The sequence below is a fragment of the Mustelus asterias genome, chromosome 9, assembly GCF_964213995.1.
Source record: "Mustelus asterias chromosome 9, sMusAst1.hap1.1, whole genome shotgun sequence".
Classification (NCBI taxonomy): Eukaryota; Metazoa; Chordata; class Chondrichthyes; order Carcharhiniformes; family Triakidae; genus Mustelus; species Mustelus asterias.
In genome coordinates this window covers 11,369,847-11,388,269 of record NC_135809.1, presented here as the reverse complement: position 1 = coordinate 11,388,269, position 18,423 = coordinate 11,369,847, and the positions used below count along the sequence as shown (strand labels likewise).

Genomic DNA, 18,423 nt, shown 5'->3' with positions numbered 1-18,423 from the left:
GAAGAGTCAGGGGTGGAGAAAGCACAATAGATTTATGTTTTGAGTAGAACGCCATGTGTTCTCCCAATCCATTATCCATCTAGTGCAAGAGGGATCTTCCTTAAGGTTTTATTCTAAACTCTTATGAGGAATGGTCATTTGGATGAGGTGCATTTTTGTATGTGAGAAGGGACAGTGAAAGGATTTTCCATCTTCCTTCTCTCCCAAAAGTTCTTTATTGGATAGGGTTGCAAAGGTGCCTTCTGGTATTTTATCCAAATGGCTTTGAGTTCCTGGAGCTAGTTGCCTTTTTGTTCGTCCGACCAAAATGGATAACCCCACACCTATCCACATTTAATTCCATCTGCCAGATTTCAGCCCACTCACCTAACCTATCCATATCCATTTGTAAATTCTTATTTCCTCATTGCAACTTGCTTTCCCACCTATTTTAGTGTCATTGCAAATCTGGCTTTGATACATTCTATCCCTGCATTCAGGTCATGAATATAGATTGTAAGTAGTTGGGGCTCGAGGACCGAACCCTCTGGCACACCATTAGTTACAGCTTGCCAACCAGCAAAAGACCTATTTATTCCCACTCAGCTTTCTGTTGGTTAGCAAATCTTCTATCCAAGCTAATATATTACCTCCAATCCCATAGGATCTTACCTTGTGTTTTAACCATTTGTGCCACACCTTATCAAAAGCCTTCTGGAAATCCAGATACACTATATCTACAGGACCCCCATTATCTGCTTGTTACATCTTTGAAGAACTCTAGCAAATTGGTCAAACGCAATTTATCCCTCATAAAACCAATCTTTGTGTCATCAGCAAATTTGGCAACCATCCATCTATCCCTTCATTCAAGTAATTTATATCAGTTGTAAACAATTGAGGTCCCAGCACTGATCCCTGTGGAACACCACTTGTTACATCTTGCCAACCTGAAAAGGACCCATTTATGTCTACTCTCTGCTTACTGCCAATCTTCTATCCACGCCAATATGTTAGCCCCTATACGATGAAGTTTTTTTTTGCAATAACCTTTTGATGTGACACTTCTGAAAATCTAAGTACAGTACATTCACCAGTTCCCCTTTATCCATTGCACGTTATTTCCACCTCAAACTCAATAAGTTGGTTTCCCTTTCACAAAATCATATTAACTCTGCCTGATTAGTTAGAACTTATCCAAGTGCCCTGCTATACGTTCTTTAATCATTGTTTCTAACAATTTCCCTGTGATGTTCAGCTAACTGGCCTGTAGTTTCATTGAATCTCTACAGAAGGAGGCCATTCGGCCCATCGTGTCTGCACAGACCACCCTGAAGAGCATTCCACCCAGGCCCACCAACCCCCTCCCCCCACCCGCCCTATCCCCACAACCCTACACCTACGCCCAATCTCCTAAACCCGTAACCCCATGAAGTGATCATGGCCAATGCACCTCACCTGCACATCCTGGACACTAAGAGGCAATTTATCATGGCCAATTTATACATGTTAACCGGAGCACCCGGAGGATGTTCTCCCCAAAGACACGGGGAGAACATGGAAACTCCACAGTCATGCAAGGCCAGGTCCCTGGCACTGTGAAACTAACCACTGTGCCACCCACTTTCTGTCTCCTTCTCTTTTTAAATAATGGAATTACATTTGCTATCTTCCAATCTAATGGGACCTTCCAAATGGAGGGAGTTTTGGAGAATAAAACCAAGGCATCAACTATCTCACTAGCCACTTCCTTTAAGACCCTAGGATGAAGTTCATCAGGACCCAGGTCCTTCTCAGCCAGCAGCTCCAGCAATTTGCTCAGTACCACTTTTCCTGGTGATTGTAATTTTCCTGAGTTCCTCCCTTCCTTCCATTTCCTGATTTATAGCTGCTTTGGGATGTTACTTGCATCCTCTAATGTGAAGACTGATGCAAAATACCTGTTCAGTTCATCTGTTGTTTCCTTGTTTTCCATTATCAGTTCTCCAGACTCATTTCTATAATACCAACGCTCACTTTGTTAACTTTCTTTTCCAAATATTTATAGAAATTCTTACTATCTATTTTTATATTTCCGGCGAGCTTTCTTTTGAGCACTAATTTTCCCTCTTAATCATCCTTTGCTGTTCGTAATATTCTGTCCACTCTTTTGACCTCTGCCTGTCTTTGCACAATTAAATACTTTTTCTTTAAGTTTGATGCTATCTTTAACCTTTCTAGTTTACCATGGATGGTGTATCCACCCCTGGACATTTTCTTACTCGTTGGAATATATATGTTCTTTGCATTGTGAAATATCCCCTTAAATGTTTGCCACTACATCTCTAATGACCTATCCCTTTGCCAATTGACTTTAGCCAGCTCGGTCCCAATCCTCTCTCCCTCAAACTGAATGTAACATTCAATCATGTTATGGTTTCTGCTACCTAGAGGCACCTTCACTGAGATCACCTCATTTCACAATACCAGGTCTGATATTGCTTGCTACTCTGGTTGGTTCCAAAACATACTGTTCTAAGAAACTATTCTGGAAACATTTAATGAATTCCTCATCTAGGCTACCTTTTCCCATCTGAGTTTTCCAGTTATATGTAGATTAAAATCTCCATGAGTAAGTATGCCTCTCTGACAAGGTCACCTTATTTTTTCCTTTCTGCTCCAGCCTACTTACTATGTTATTAGGGGACCTATACACAACTCCCACAAGTGACATCTTGCCTTTATCATTTCTCAACTCTACCCAAACTCTTTCCAGATCCTGGTTTCCTGAACTGAGGTTATCCCTCTCTCTTGTTCTAATACCATTAACTAACAGCCATTCCTCCACCTTTTCATTGCTTCCTGGACTTCCTAAATATCCTGTACCCTTTAATATTCAGGTCCTAATCTATGTCCTCCTGTCTCTGTAATGACTATTAACTTTATTTCTATGTGGTGATAAATGTGAGGTGATTCATTTTGGTAGGACAAATTTAAATGTGGATTACAGGGTCAAAGGTAGGGTTCTGAAGACTGTGGAGGAACAGAGAGATCTTGGGGTCCATATCCACAGATCTCTAAAGGTTGCCAGTCAAGTGGATAGAGCTGTGAAGAAGGCCTATAGTGTGTTAGCTTTTATTAACAGGGGGTTGGAGTTTAAGAGCCGTGGGGTTATGCTGCAACTGTACAGGACCTTGGTGAGACCACATTTGGAATATTGTGTGCAGTTCTGGTCACCTCACTATAAGAAGGATGTGGAAGCGCCGGAAAGAGTGCAGAGGAGATTTACCAGGATGCTGCCTGGTTTGGAGGGTAGGTCATATGAGGAAAGGTTGAGGGAGCTAGGGCTGTTCTCTCTGGAGCGGAGGAGGCTGAGGGGAGACTTAATAGAGGTTTATAAAATGATGAAGGGGATAGATAGAGTGAACGTTCAAAGACTATTTCCTCGGGTGGATGGAGCTATTACAAGGGGGCATAACTATAGGGTTCGTGGTGGGAGATACAGGACGGATATCAGAGGTAGGTTCTTTACGCAGAGAGTGGTTGGGGTGTGGAATGGACTGCCTGCAGTGATAGTGGAGTCAGACACTTTAGAAACATTTAAGCGGTTATTGGATAGGCACATGGAGCACACCAGGATGATAGGGAGTGGGATAGCTTGATCTTGGTTTCAGATAAAGCTCGGCACAACATCGTGGGCCGAAGGGCCTGTTCTGTGCTGTACTGTTCTATGTTCTATGTGGCAAGAAATATGCAGTTCCTGACCTGGGTAAGTAAAAAGGAATGGAGTGGCAATCTGACAGTGATTGCCACTCCACAGAACTTCTGGGCCCATAGTGTTGGACAAGTATGAAATGGATAATGACCTGAAGAAGGCAATTTTGGAGCACTATGGCACAAAGAATTAAGGAGATGAGAGACAGGTGGACTACAAAAATAGGAGAATGTCAGTAACGGATGATTCTATATTCAGAATTATAGACAGCCTTGCAATCATGACTACAAGTCCCATGTGTTTTTATCCCCTGATACCATGATGAAGAACAAGTGGAAAATTAGAAAAGAAGCAGCTAAAGCTTGTCCATGATGGAACTAATTGAAATATGCTTCAGAGGCGCCAGAGGAAATTTAAAGTGTTCAGCACCAGGTTCAAAGCAAGACCCTGAATAATCCTGTGCCCCATTTGTGGCACATTAACATGAAGGAGATTGGGCACAAGAGTGCATGACTGCAGGTCAAGTATAACAAGGAAAGATTCACTTCATTAGAGTGATTTCTAGAAAAAAGAAAAATATTGAATTGACGTTCATCTAAACAAAAGTTGAGTTTGGGAAGGGTAAATTATGTAATGGAATAGGATTTCAAGTATTTGATGGTGGAACTTATGTTTAGAACTTGAGAGAGAGCAGAGTTAAAGCTGTTGAAATAATAGAGAAAATATTACCAGGAGAAAGACAGGAGCTTTGAGATAATGAAGAACTGAAAACACTTGGAGAAATGGCAAGAGGTATCAAAAAACTAAATGTAAACAAAAATCTAGAATAAGTGTTAGGATTGAATGGAAATGAATAAAGCATTTGAGACAAAATTGGAGAGTCAGAAACATTAATAACCATTGATTTAAGTTCATTTATTAGTGGCACAAGTAGGCTTACATTAACATTGCAATAAAGTTACTGTGAAAATCCCCTAGTCGCCACACTCTGGTACCTGTTCGGGTACAGTGAGAGAGAATTTAGCATAGCCAATATGCCTAACCAGCATGTCTTTCAGACTGTGGGGGAGGAAACCGGAGTACCTGGAGGAAACCCAAGCAGACACTGGGAAAACATGCAAACTCCACACAATGACCCAAGCCAGGAATTGAACCCGGGTCCCTGGCACTGAGAGGCGGCAGTGGTAACCACTGGTGGATATGGTGGATTGATGGATATGTTGCAATAACAGATACAAGGTTTTGGTTTATGCAGGGCTGGGAACTATATTCCTGGTTATAATATTTTTAGAAAAATCAGGGAGGCAAAATGTCATTAATGTATATGGGGAACAGGAGCATAGTGGCTATGTTACTGGACTAGAAATCCTACAGTGCTGAAAGAGGCCATTCGGCCCATCGAGTCTGCACCGACCACAATCCCACCCAGACCCTACCCCCATATCCTACCCGCTAATCCCTCTAACCTATGCATCACAGGACACTAAGGGGCAATTTTAGCATAGCCAATCAACCTAACCTGCACATCTTTGGACTGTGGGAGGAAACTGGAGCACCCGGAGGAAACCCACGCAGACACAAGGAGAATGTGCAAACTCCACACAGACAGTGACCCGAGAAGGGAATCAAACCCAGGTCCCTGGAGCTGTGAAGCAGCAGTGCTAACCACTGTGCTACCGTGCCATCCATCCAAAGGCCTGGACTAGTTTAAGTTTTAAGTTTATTTATTAGTGTCACAAGTAGACTTACACTAACACTGCATAGAAGTTACTGTGAAAGTCCCCTAGTCATCACAATCCGGCACCTGTTCGGATACACAAGGAGAATTTAGCATAGCCAGTGCACCTAACCAGACTAATGCTCCAGGAACATGAGTTCAAATCCCACGACACAGCAAGAATTTAAATTTGGTTAATTAATGCATCTGGAATAAAAAACTAACATTGTCGTAAAAACCCATCTGGTTCACTGATGTCTTTCAGGAAAGGAGGTTTGTCATCTTACTTGGGCTGGCTTGATTCCAGACCAATTTAAATTTGGCTGACTGGTGTAGCAAGCCATTCAGTTCTATCAAACTGCTACAGAAAAATTGAGTAATAAAATGATGGACCATCCAGTGTCAATTTAGGTACCTGAAATGACAAAAGCCCTGTCAACACTGCAAAACCCTCCCCTCTAATATCTGGGGTCTTGTGTTGAAATTGGGAGAACTGCCCTACAGACTAGTGAATTAACAAGCTGACACAGCCATACTCACCGAATCATATACAGTCAATGTCCCAGACACCTCCAAATCCATCCCTGGGTATACCCTGTCCTATTGGTAGGAGTGACCACCATACAGTCTTGTGGGAACAAAGTCCCACCTTCACACTAGGAGCTTTTCCATCACGTGTTAAATGGGATAGATTCAGAACAGATTTACAAGCTCAAAAATGGAGGGCTGTGAATTGCTGTGGACCATCAGCAGCGGCAGCCAAATTGTATTCGGTAATCTAATCTCATGGCCTGGGACATGTCACACTCATAATTACCATCAAGCTGGGGGATCAATCCTGTTTCAATGAGAAGTATAGGAAAGCATACCAGGAGAAGTGCCAGGCATACTTAAAAATAAAGTGCCAATCTGGTAAAGCTACAACACAGGATTACATGCATGCTAAAAGACAGGAGCAGGCAGAACAAAGCCATCCTTCAATTGATGAATCCGATCAAAGTTCTGTAGTCCTGCTCTATCCAGTCATGAATGGTGCTGGATGATTGAACAACTAATTGGAGAAATAGGTTCCGTAAACACTCACTTTTAATAATGGCAGGACCCAGCATGTCAGTGCAAAAAACAAGTCAGTAGCATTTGTAATCATCTTCAGCCAGAAGTGCCAGCTTGGTGACCTCCTGAAGTCACCAGCATCACAGATGTTCGTCTTCAGCCCATTTAATTCACACTTGAATTAGCCATGCCCCTGCCAAGCTATTCCAGCAAAGTTACTACATGGGCAATTTTTCACATTGTTGGATAGATGCCAAAGTATGCCCTGTCCATCAAAAGCAGAACAAATTCAATCTGGGCAATTACCACTCCATCAGTCCACTGTCTACTCGTTGGAGAACACTGTAGAAATTAGTTGGTTATGATGGAAAACTAACAGAACTCTATAGTTACTTGGCCCTGATGGCATAGCTGTGGAAAGAATTTAAAGAGGAGACAAGAGTTCGGGCTGCAATCTTGCAGTACTCAAATATGAAGGTTGTGCTGTCAGACTGCAAAACCTCCATTCAAGAAGGGAGAAAAGGGTAAATAAGGTTACCTATGACCTGCAAAGCTAATGTCAGTTTGCAAGAAAACACTTTAAATTTATCTTGAATTATAAGTTTTGAAAATTTAGAAATAGGTAGCTTAATCAAGAGTATCAATTTTAAAGGCAGATTATGTTTGGCAAATTTTAGTCTTTTTAGTTCGATCAGCAGTTGAATAAATAAAAGGATTGCAGTAGATGTAGTGGATATGAATGTTTAGAAGGGATTTTATTAGATGTCTCACATGAGGTTTATTAGAAAATTTCAGGTTTGTGGAGACAGTAACTACTTGATAAAAATTAAATTGCTGGGCAGCAAACAGCTGTGGGGTAAGTAGATATTGCTTGGATTAGAGAAAAGTTTGCAGTATACTCCAGGGGTCAGTGCTCAATCCACTTTTGCTATTGCTATGTATAAAATGTTTCTATCTAGATATAGGGACCACATTTGTAAATATGCTGTCAGGTGGTTTTAACAAACAGAATGGAGGTTTTAAAAATACTTTTGTAAGGCTTGGGTTAGTGGAATGGGAAGGTAGAAGCAGATGCAATTCAATAGGGATAAGTTTGAGGACGGTGGATTTGTTTTTCACGTGCAAAAAAATTGAATTTATATTTTCATTGTCTTTCTGAAACATTATTTTCACCAACCCTACTTTCCCGCCCCAACCGTGCCTCGCAACATCCACGTTATTTTGTCTGATGTATAAACATAGGAATAGGAGTAGGGCATTCAGTCTCTGAAGCATTAATATCAATAAGCTCATAGTTGTTCTGCATCTTAACACCTATTACTTGCTTTGCTTCCATATCTCTTCATGCAGTTGCCTAACAAAATTTTGATAATCGCAATTTTGATCTCATGTCAATCAATAAATTCTAATCTCCCCTCCTTTTCCTAAACAAACACGTTTAATTCTTATTGCCTTAGCACTGAATAAATTTAAACTACTTTTCTATATTTTTCTACATTGGTTGATGCCTCTTTTTCTTCCTTGCTTTAATTTTTCTCTTATTTAATTTTCAGTATTCTCTCTCCTCGTTTACAAACACGAGAGTGCTGCCACACATCAGTTTTCTGAATTTGCATGTTTGAAGATTACAATATCTTTCAATACAGCTGAAGGTGTCAATACAGAAAATGTGTAACTTATTTTAAGCCTGTCAATGAGAACCAAATGCCTAGATTCCTACAGCTATGACTGGTAACCGTATCATTTTTTTACATGCTTTGTTCAGCATGCAGTTGGTCCTGCATATAATTACACTTAATTACACATTAAACATTCGTTAGTGTCAGGTTTGCTCAGTTGGTGGCACTATTACCTCTTGACTAGTTGACTCCGAAGGTTAAATTCAGACCTCACTACAGCATTTGATACAAAATGGATTGACACTTAATTTCAGTGCTGAGGGAGTGCCTGCATGAACAGTTTCGATGCCATGTTAAACCAAGGCCCAGTCTATCCAGGTAGATATGAAAGATCTCATCGTCCTTTTCTTTCAATCGCCAAAGTAGCCAACATTCATCCCTCAACTAGAAAAAGAAACAGGCTAATTGGTCATTTGTCTGATGTTTGTCGGAGTTTAAGCAAATTGCATTGTTTGCTACAAAAACAATGACCGTACTCAAAATTGACTTTAAAAATTTGTGATGACATACGGATGTGAAAGGTGCTTTTCCATTCACTGTGAATGTTCTCGTTCACAGAATGAGGACAACCCCATTCTCAATTCATGGACAGCGATTAGACTAAGTTATGGCCTCAAACCTTGATTATTCGGTTACCAACATGTTTCCTATTTGTGCATTGCTTATCTGCCTTAGTTTTCTAATACTTGAATTTTGAAAATAAAACTTCATTACTGCATACTGCTTAAATTAATTCTAAATGCATAAATGGCATTGTAGCACTGAGAAAATCTTTCTAACAAATCAAGTGCACAAAATTATAGTCAAGAGAAGCCAGCAGGGCAAGAACTCCTTACACAGGAATTAACATCGGGGAGTTACATGTGAGGCAAATGTGGAGACTGGGGCAGGAAAGAACTTAGCACATTAGGAGTAACAGTTCAGCAATAGCCTTACTGCAGTTAGAGGAGCAGGGCACACCAAATGACATGGGAGAACAGATTGGATTCGCATATTCTGCGGAGGCAGAATAAATTGCTGCCAGGTCTTGGGAGGAGAGGGTGAGCAGATTGGAAGGTCAAGGAAACTCATAATTCTAGAGTACAAGAACCATTAAGAGTTTATCTTGGAAAAGTTGGAAAATAATAGTCTGAATATGTAAATCAGTATTTTTTTTTTACAGTAAATCAGTATATTAACCAAGTCAAATAAAAAAGTGAAATAGCATGCTTTATTACCAAAGAGTCAAATTAATATAAATTACCAGAATTTTTTTCTATCAGGAAGATAACCTCTGTCAGAATTTTTTTCAAAGCTTGTTTGAATTTTGAAGCAAAATTTTGATTTTGTTTGAAGCAATTGGAAGTTTGAATGTTTATTTTGCATGGTAATTATTTAATATATTACCCCAAGACTCCATAATATGCAATTAAGTTGCACACTATGGAACACTTGGAGACTTCTGGATTAGAAACTGCCTCAGTGTATGGATAAATATCAGGCACCTGCAATTGTGCCAACAGGAATTGCATCCCATTCTAACATTGAATTTGATTCGTCTTCCTACATCAACAAGTTGATACTATCTTCGCTTTTTTAACTGTATCCTCCGTGATCGAAAGTTGTCCTTCCCTTTAAAGCTTTGCCAGGAATCAGACCACATTGTCCCTTCCTATAACATGAAATTATCTGGGCAATTTCCTCTGGGTTTATTCCCTCCGCAATGCATTGTGAAAATTTGAAATGCATCCAATATGATCATGGGCAAGATCGCTGGCATTTAGAACTGATCCAGCTCAAATTGTAACTATGGGATGTGGTGTCGCTGCCTGGCTCCAAGGTCAGTGCAGTGAAGAAAAAGCATGTTAGAATTGCTTGCTAGTGGTTCAATGTTTACTGTGAATGTTGTTTGCTGAGCTCCAACAGTAAAGATAAGGAAAAAGGTTCAAGATTGACAAATGACAGCTTTGAAAGCATGTAGCTCACTCCATAATACCGCATGCATATACAATTCTAAGTGGGCAATTAATTATGTCAAAGTAGTATGTTGTTGCTTAACATAACATGAAATTTGGTATATCTGTCCATGATAGCTGAGGATCAGTTAAAACAAAGTACTTAGTCACGTATTGGTAACCTCACTATCAAGTGTTTATCTGCCAAAATAGGTCTTTTGGGATTGTAGTCATCGTTTTTTAAGAAGTATTCGTTTTTTTAATTTTTCACTTACTTCTGAGTGTCAATGTGCTCATATGTTTTAAAAGTTCACATTATTGAAGGGCACTATAGCATTTCCATTCTTTACTCTATAAATTAGCAATGTTTTTAGAAAAATGTTCTGACGCAAAGCTGCTAATGGCAGACTCATCTGTGACAAAAAATGTTTAACTAACATCAATGTTCAAAAAATTCAGAGTACATTTCAGGGAGGACCCCGTATATCCGTATATTGTGATTGTGCTAACAGCTGAATTTAGGAAGGCCAGTTGTGAGACTACGACCACTGGTCTCAGTATTCTAATGCAAAGGAAAGGAAAACCAGCAGGGTTCTCACACTTGATCAGTGCTTACTAATCTCTGCTGAAAAGTACGTGCTTATTTGTTTCAGCTGGGGTTCTACTGCCTCTATTGTTCTGCATTACTGAATAGTCTATCAACGCAAGAAGGATGGCTGCTTGAACAATACACCAAACGAGTCCTGTTGCTACAAATTGCCAGCTTCAGGAGCGAACCAAATGGGGCAAATGGATAAAAGCAAAATACTGTGGATGCTGGAATCTGAAACAAAAGCAGAAAATGCTGGAAAATGTTGGTGGATGTTGATTGGGAGAGGATGTTCGAGGGTAAGTCCGCGTCTGGCATGTGGGAGTCTTTTAAGGAACTATTGATAAGGCTGCAGGATAGGCATGTGCCTGTAAAAAGGAAAGATAGGATTCGAGAGCCGTGGATAACCAGGGAAATTGAGGATCTGATTAAAATGAAAAGGGAGGCGTACGTTAAGTCCAGGCAACTGAAAACAGATGGAGCTCTGGAGGAATACAGAGAGAGTAGGAAAGAACTCAAACGGGGAGTTAAGAGGGCAAAAAGAGGTCACGAGATGTTCTTGGCAGGCAGGATTAAGGAGAATCCTAAGGCATTCTATTCATACGTTAGGAACAAAAGAGTTGTCAGGGAGAAAATCGGACCTCTCAGGGACAAAGGAGGGGAATTATGCTTAGAACCCAAGGGAATAGGGGAGATCCTAAATGAATACTTTGCATCGGTATTCACGAAGGAGAGGGGCGTGTTAACCGGGAGTGTCTCGGAGGGAGGTGTTGACCCGTTAGAGAAAATCTCCATTACAAGAGAGGAAGTGTTAGGTTTTTTAGGGAACATTAAAACTGACAAAGCCCCAGGGCCTGATGGCATCTATCCTCGACTGCTCAGGGAGACGAGAGATGAAATTGCTGGGCCTCTGACGGAAATCTTTGTCGCTTCTTTGGACACGGGTGAGGTCCCTGAGGATTGGAGGATAGCGAATGTGGTCCCGTTGTTTAAGAAGGGTAGCAGGGATAACCCAGGAAATTATAGGCCGGTGAGCTTGACGTCCGTGGTAGGGAAGTTGTTGGAGAGGATTCTTAGAGACAGGATGTATGTGCATTTAGAACGGAACAATCTCAATAGTGACAGACAGCATGGTTTTGTAAGAGGGAGGTCGTGCCTTACAAATTTGGTGGAGTTTTTTGAGGAAGTGACAAAAACGGTTGATGAAGGAAGGGCCGTGGATGTCGTCTATATGGATTTCAGTAAGGCATTTGACAAAGTCCCACATGGCAGGTTGGTTAAGAAGGTTAAGGCTCATGGGATACAAGGAGAAGTGGCTAGATGGGTGGAGAACTGGCTTGGCCATAGGAGACAGAGGGTAGTGGTCGAAGGGGCTTTTTCCGGCTGGAGGTCTGTGACCAGTGGTGTTCCGCAGGGCTCTGTACTGGGACCTCTGCTATTTGTGATATATATAAATGATTTGGAAGAAGGTGTAACTGGTGTAATCAGCAAGTTTGCGGATGACACGAAGATGGCTGGACTTGCGGATAGCGAAGAGCATTGTCGGGCAATACAGCAGGATATAGATAGGCTGGAAAATTGGGCAGAGAGGTGGCAGATGGAGTTTAATCCGGATAAATGCGAAGTGATGCATTTTGGAAGAAATAATGTAGGGAGGAGTTATACAATAAATGGCAGAGTCATCAGGAGTATAGAAACACAGAGGGACCTAGGTGTGCAAGTCCACAAATCCTTGAAGGTGGCAACACAGGTGGAGAAGGTGGTGAAGAAGGCATATGGTATGCTTGCCTTTATAGGACGGGGTATAGAGTATAAAAGCTGGAGTCTGATGATGCAGCTGTATAGAACGCTGGTTAGGAGTACTGCGTCCAGTTCTGGTCGCCACACTACCAGAAGGACGTGGAGGCGTTAGAGAGAGTGCAGAGAAGGTTTACCAGGATGTTGCCTGGTATGGAGGGTCTTAGCTATGAGGAGAGATTGGGTAGACTGGGGTTGTTCTCCTTGGAAAGACGGAGAATGAGGGGAGATCTAATAGAGGTGTACAAGATTATGAAGGGTATAGATAGGGTGAACAGTGGGAAGCTTTTTCCCAGGTCGGAGGTGACGATCACGAGGGGTCACGGGCTCAAGCTGAGAGGGGCGAAGTATAACTCAGATATCAGAGGGACGTTTTTTACACAGAGGGTGGTGGGGGCCTGGAATGCGCTGCCAAGTAGGGTGGTGGAGGCAGGCACGCTGACATCGTTTAAGACTTACCCGGATAGTCACATGAGCAGCCTGGGAATGGAGGGATACAAACGATTGGTCTAGTTGGACCAAGGAGCGGCACAGGCTTGGAGGGCCGAAGGGCCTGTTTCCTGTGATGTACTGTTCTTTGTTCTTTATGAAGGTCTGACAGCATCTGTGGGGAGAAAATAGAGCCAACGTTTCAAACCTGGATGACCCTTCATGCTCTGACGAAGCGTCATCCATACTCAAAACGTCGGCTCTATTCTCTCCCTACAGGTGCTGTCAGACCTGCTGAGATTTTCCAGCATTTTCTGTTTTGGTTTGGGGCAAATGGAACTGGGATCATGAATGAAATGAAAAGAAGAAACAGAATGAAATAAAATATATGGTTCCATTTCCATTTATTTTATTTCATTCTGTTTCTTCTTTTCATCTCATTCATCCATTTTTACCATGCTTCTTTCTCACTTCCATTTTTCCATGTCTCCATTCCCGCTCTCCTCCTTGTTCCTACCCCACCCCCCTGCCACCCCCCTTCAGGGCAACTGCCTTAATCATCTGTATCTCTGTTCTTCCATTCACACATTTCTGATCACTTAATGGACATTTTTAGCACCTCTCTCAGCCTCCTTCATCCTCATTTACATTCCCTTTATCATATTAGAGCCCCCCACCCACCCTCATAGTATAAATCTTTTCTGATCTTTGTTCTTAGCTCTGATGAAGGGTCATCCAGACTTGAAACGTTGGCTCTATTCTCTCTCCACAGATGCTGTCAGACCTACTGAGATTTTCCAACATTTTCTGTTTTTGTGTTGTATATATGGCTAGTCCAGTTAGGTTTCTGGCCAATGGTAACCCCAGGCTGTTGATAGTGGGGGATTCAGCAATTGTAATGGTATTCATAGTCAAGGAGCGATGGTTAGATTCTCTCTTGTTGGTGATGGTCATTGCCTGGCACTTGTGGGACATGAACGTTACTCTCCATTTGTCAGCCCAAGCCTGCACATTGTCCAGGCATAAACTGCTTCAATATCCAAGAAGTTGCAAATGGTGCTGGACATGGTGCAATCACCAGCAAATATCCCCACTTTGTGACCTCATGATGGAAGGAAGGTCATTGATGAAGCAGCTGAAGATAGTTGGTCCCTGGACACTATCCTGCAATGATGTCCTGGAGCTGAGATGCCTCACCTCCAACCACAATCACCATCCTTTGTGCTGGGCATGACTCCAACCAATGGAGCGTTTTCCTGCCCAATTCCCATTGACTCCAGTTTCACTAGGGCTCCTTGATGCCACACTCAATCAAAAGTGGTCTTGATGTCAAGGGCAATCACTTTCACCTTTGTAGATCAGCTCTTTTGTCCATGTTTGAACTAAGGCTGTAATGACGTCAGAAGCTGACTGGTCATGGCAGGACCCAAACTCAGCGTCAGTGAGCAGGTTATTTCTAAGCAAGTGCTACTTGCTAGTACTGTTGACAATTCCTTCCATCACTTCACTGATGATCGAGAGAAGACTGGTGGAGCAGTAGTCAGTTATGATGAAGGGTCAGCGACTTGAAACGTTAACTGTTTCTCTCCATGAATGCTGCCAGACCTGCTGAGTATTGTTCAACATTTTTTGTTTTTACTTCAAAATGCCTTTTTTTAAATATAGATTAAGCTTTTAGGAAATTATATATTTGAACACCTAAATCTCTGTTCATCCACATCCTTCTACACCCTTCCAGAAATTTTCTTCCCAAAACATTACCTCACAGAGTAAAATATTTTGGCTGATGAATCAGTAGCAAGGGAGCATAAATTTAAATTTAGTTGGTTGGGTTAGAAGAATTTTTCACACAAGTTGTAATAATATGGAATACATTACCACAAGAGGCTATTCAAACTAAGTCAATCATGGGGTAATGTGATTAGCCCACTGCAAGTGTTCAACAGTGTATCTTTTAGAGACACAGTACTGGAGCAGAGAAAGAAATTATTCCACTGGTTATTAATAACAGATTGTTTGCCCTGGAATAAAATCAAGGTTTTTACAAGTTTTATGTGCAGAAGGGACATGGTTTCTTAAAACTCTACAGTGGTTATTAACAACTGAAACATGGGTGAAATTTTAGATCAGATTGGGTGACAATGAGAGATTAAGGGCTCAAAACACAGACACAAACACAGAATAATCATTGGGTGGATTCAAACACAAATATAAGGTGTGAAGACCTTATTGAGCTGCCCGAAATTGCCAGCGTGCTTAACATTTCATAAGAGACTCCTTTGCAATTGACTCCAGTGGTACTGGCAAATGATTAGCACAATTTGCCTGATGAATGTAGCTACCATGATGAGCATGGATGGTGTGAATGTGGGGGCTGTAGTTCAGAGGGAATTCTATCAATACATGAGCAAAACAGTTAAAGAACATGTGGAAAGACCAGGCAAATGGAATTAAACAGTTTCAGTGTGGGGTTAACACCATCGCAAGTACAAAGGGTCAAACAAAAGGCTTTCTGCTGAAATTACAGAACTAAACAAAACCTGCAGTGAAAAAAGCTCACTCAGCCCATCAAGCCAATACAGGGTAGATGATTTTCTATCACAAATTCCTCCCACCACACTTCCACCTAATGAAGATGAAAGTTTCTCCTCATGTGCCCTCTGTAAAAGCATCAAAAATTGCTGTTAATATATCCATAACCCACAATCACCTTTTCAATAGATATTAATCCTCCCTTTTAAAGAATCTAATTTCTCCAGATTGCCGGTCCACTCATCCGTTATCCTGTGTTTTTCTGTATCCTACACTTTTTTTCTAACTTGTTAACCTTGCTCAATGCTTTTCACTACCCAAGTGGAAAAGCTTATTTATTTCTATCTTAACCTATGCCTCTTATTGTGTATCATGTCTCCCCTTAGTTTTTTTTGTCTGGGGAAATTAAGTTTAGTTGTTTTAGTCTTTTTTTCATCCCAAGATCTAGAATTAGCTTGACCTTTTCTCAACCCTTTCCAGTGCTGAGGTATAATTGCTGAGGTAGAATGGCTAAAATTGCATTCATTTAGCCTAGCCATTGATTTGTACGATGTCAATATAATTATATTGACATTAGTACAATTCCCTCCAGATAACTCCAGCAACCAATTTGTGTTATTGATAACTGTTTCATACTGTGCAGAATGATCAATAATCACTCCAAATTGCGGCCTTTGCCAGTGGTGCTTATATTTTGGTTCCTTTTTTTGTGTAGAAACAAATTTGAATGGGTGATTTCTCAACCTCACAAATTTTATTTATATCCCTTTATCAAAATGAGGCTTTGCCCAATTCCTCTGGGATTGCCTCAGGGCTAACTTAAAGTAGAACATTTTTGGTTGTATCTTCATAAATATGCTACACGATATTTACACATGTAAAAAGATTTCTGTATCCTAGTTCATGCAGTCACAGAAATTTACAGCACGGAGGGAGACCATTTTGACCCATCGAGTCTGTGCCAGCTGTTTGATAAAGCTATCCAATTTGTCCCACTTCTTCCCACTTCTTTGTCCTTTCTCCCTGTAATTTCTTTCCCTTTAAGTATTTATCCATTTACTTTCAATTGAATCTGTTTCTTCTGCCATCTTTTCAGGCAGTACATTCCAGATCACAACAACTTATTGTGCAAAATACTTTTCCTCGTGTCATTTCTAGTTCTTTTGTCAATTACCTTAGATTAGTAATATAAAAGCAAAATACAGTGGATGCCGAGGTGGAAATCTGAAATTAACACAGATAATGCTCGAAATATTCAGCAAGTCTGGTTATATCTGTGGAGAGGAAAACAAAGTCAATGTTTCATGTCAGTTCTGATGAAAGATCACAGACCTGAAATATAACTGTTTCTCCCTCCACACATACTACTCATTCTGCTGAGTATTTCCAGCATTTTCTGTACTACCTTAAATCTGTGTCTCTCTCTGCACCCTCTGTAAGATCTGGATATCCTTCCTGAAGTATGGTGCCCAGAACTGAATTCAATACTCCAGCTGAATCCTAACTAGTATTTTAGGAAGATTTAGCATGCCATCCATGCTTTTGTTCTCCATCATGATATTATTAAAACCAAGAATTCCATATGCTTTTTTCAACAGCCTTCTAACTTGGCCTGCCACCATAACATTTGTGTAAATCTCAGTTCCTTCTGTAGCCCCTTTACCATTGTGTAATATAGTTTATATTACGTCTCCTCGTTCTTCCCACTAAAATGTATCACTTCATACTTGGCTGCCTTAAACTTCGTCCATCATTTGTCTGTCCACTTCACCAGTTCTATGTCCTCCTGGAGTCTGTTACTATCCTCTTCATAATTTATTGTATTTCCCAGTTAAATGTAATTTACACACTTTCAAATTATGCCCTTTATACCCAGGTCTAGGTCATTGATAAATATCTGAATGATATATATCCATGCTGTGAATATTGACTCCAAGGTAATGTCACTTAAACTTGCCTCCAGGCAGAAAAACAATTGTTCACTTTCAGCACTCAGCTTTCTATTCCGTAGCCAATTCTGTATCCATATTGCCACTGGCCCTTTAATCCATGGCTTTTAATTTTGCTAATACATTTATTATGTGGTACTTTGTCAAATGCCTTTTAAAGGTTCACACAAAAATCCTTCTGCATTATTTTTATTTTAACCCATTGTTATGAACCTGGACCAGACCCCCATATTTTTGATAATATCCAGTTCGGGGCCAATAAACTTTCCATTTAAAGGAGACCAGGTTTGAGGTTATAAACTCTTGCTAAGATAAGATTTCATTTTGAACAAACAAAATTAAACTTCGTTATACAAGGTAACAAAAGTACAATAAATTACAATGGGTGAGATCTTCTGGCTGCTGGCGCCAGCGTGATCTTTCAGTTCCGCCGAAGGTGCACCCCCTCGGGGGGGGGGGGGGGGAAGAATCCCACCCAACATCTATACATCTATCTTATACTCTAACATTCAAGGTTAGTATGAGATACATGTGAATTAAGAGGCAAACTGTGGTCAAAACATCATATTGTACTATAGATGGCAAATGCGACCAAGACAAACCTCATGGATATTTCAGCAACATCCCCCCATGCCCCAAACATCAGTAAACACTGTGAATCCACCAATCTCGTTGCAATTCTGTCTCCCTCATGAGTGCTCCAAACTTTTCACTTTCAAAGATCAAACCACTGAATTCCCTCAAAGCCGCTCCAACTCAGACTGCCTAAACAGCTGCACATCTCCCAGGGTTTAAATCTCATCTCCTGAGACTTCATTCCCCTGGATTTCCGAGTCTGCACTCTAGCCTTTACTTACTAGCAGCACAATTTCAGCTCTTGCATAGCCGACTAGCTATACTGGGATGGCACTACCCCTGCGGTTCACCAATCTCTAATCTCTCCTACTGCACCAAGCAATAAATGGCTCTCTGGGATTTTTATGAACTCTAATCCTTTCCAGCATAGAGCCAGTGACCTTCTGCCATCTTCTCAGTTCCCAGGACTTCCCCTGAGCCCTAACAACACAGCCA

General features: G+C 41.0%; 1 long non-coding RNA gene across 2 annotated transcripts in view; it reads right to left on the bottom strand.

The window, feature by feature from the left end:
* Positions 1-18,423, bottom strand: part of LOC144498496 (uncharacterized) — an 81,631-nt gene that overhangs the window by 41,441 nt on the left and 21,767 nt on the right. The window lies entirely within an intron of this gene.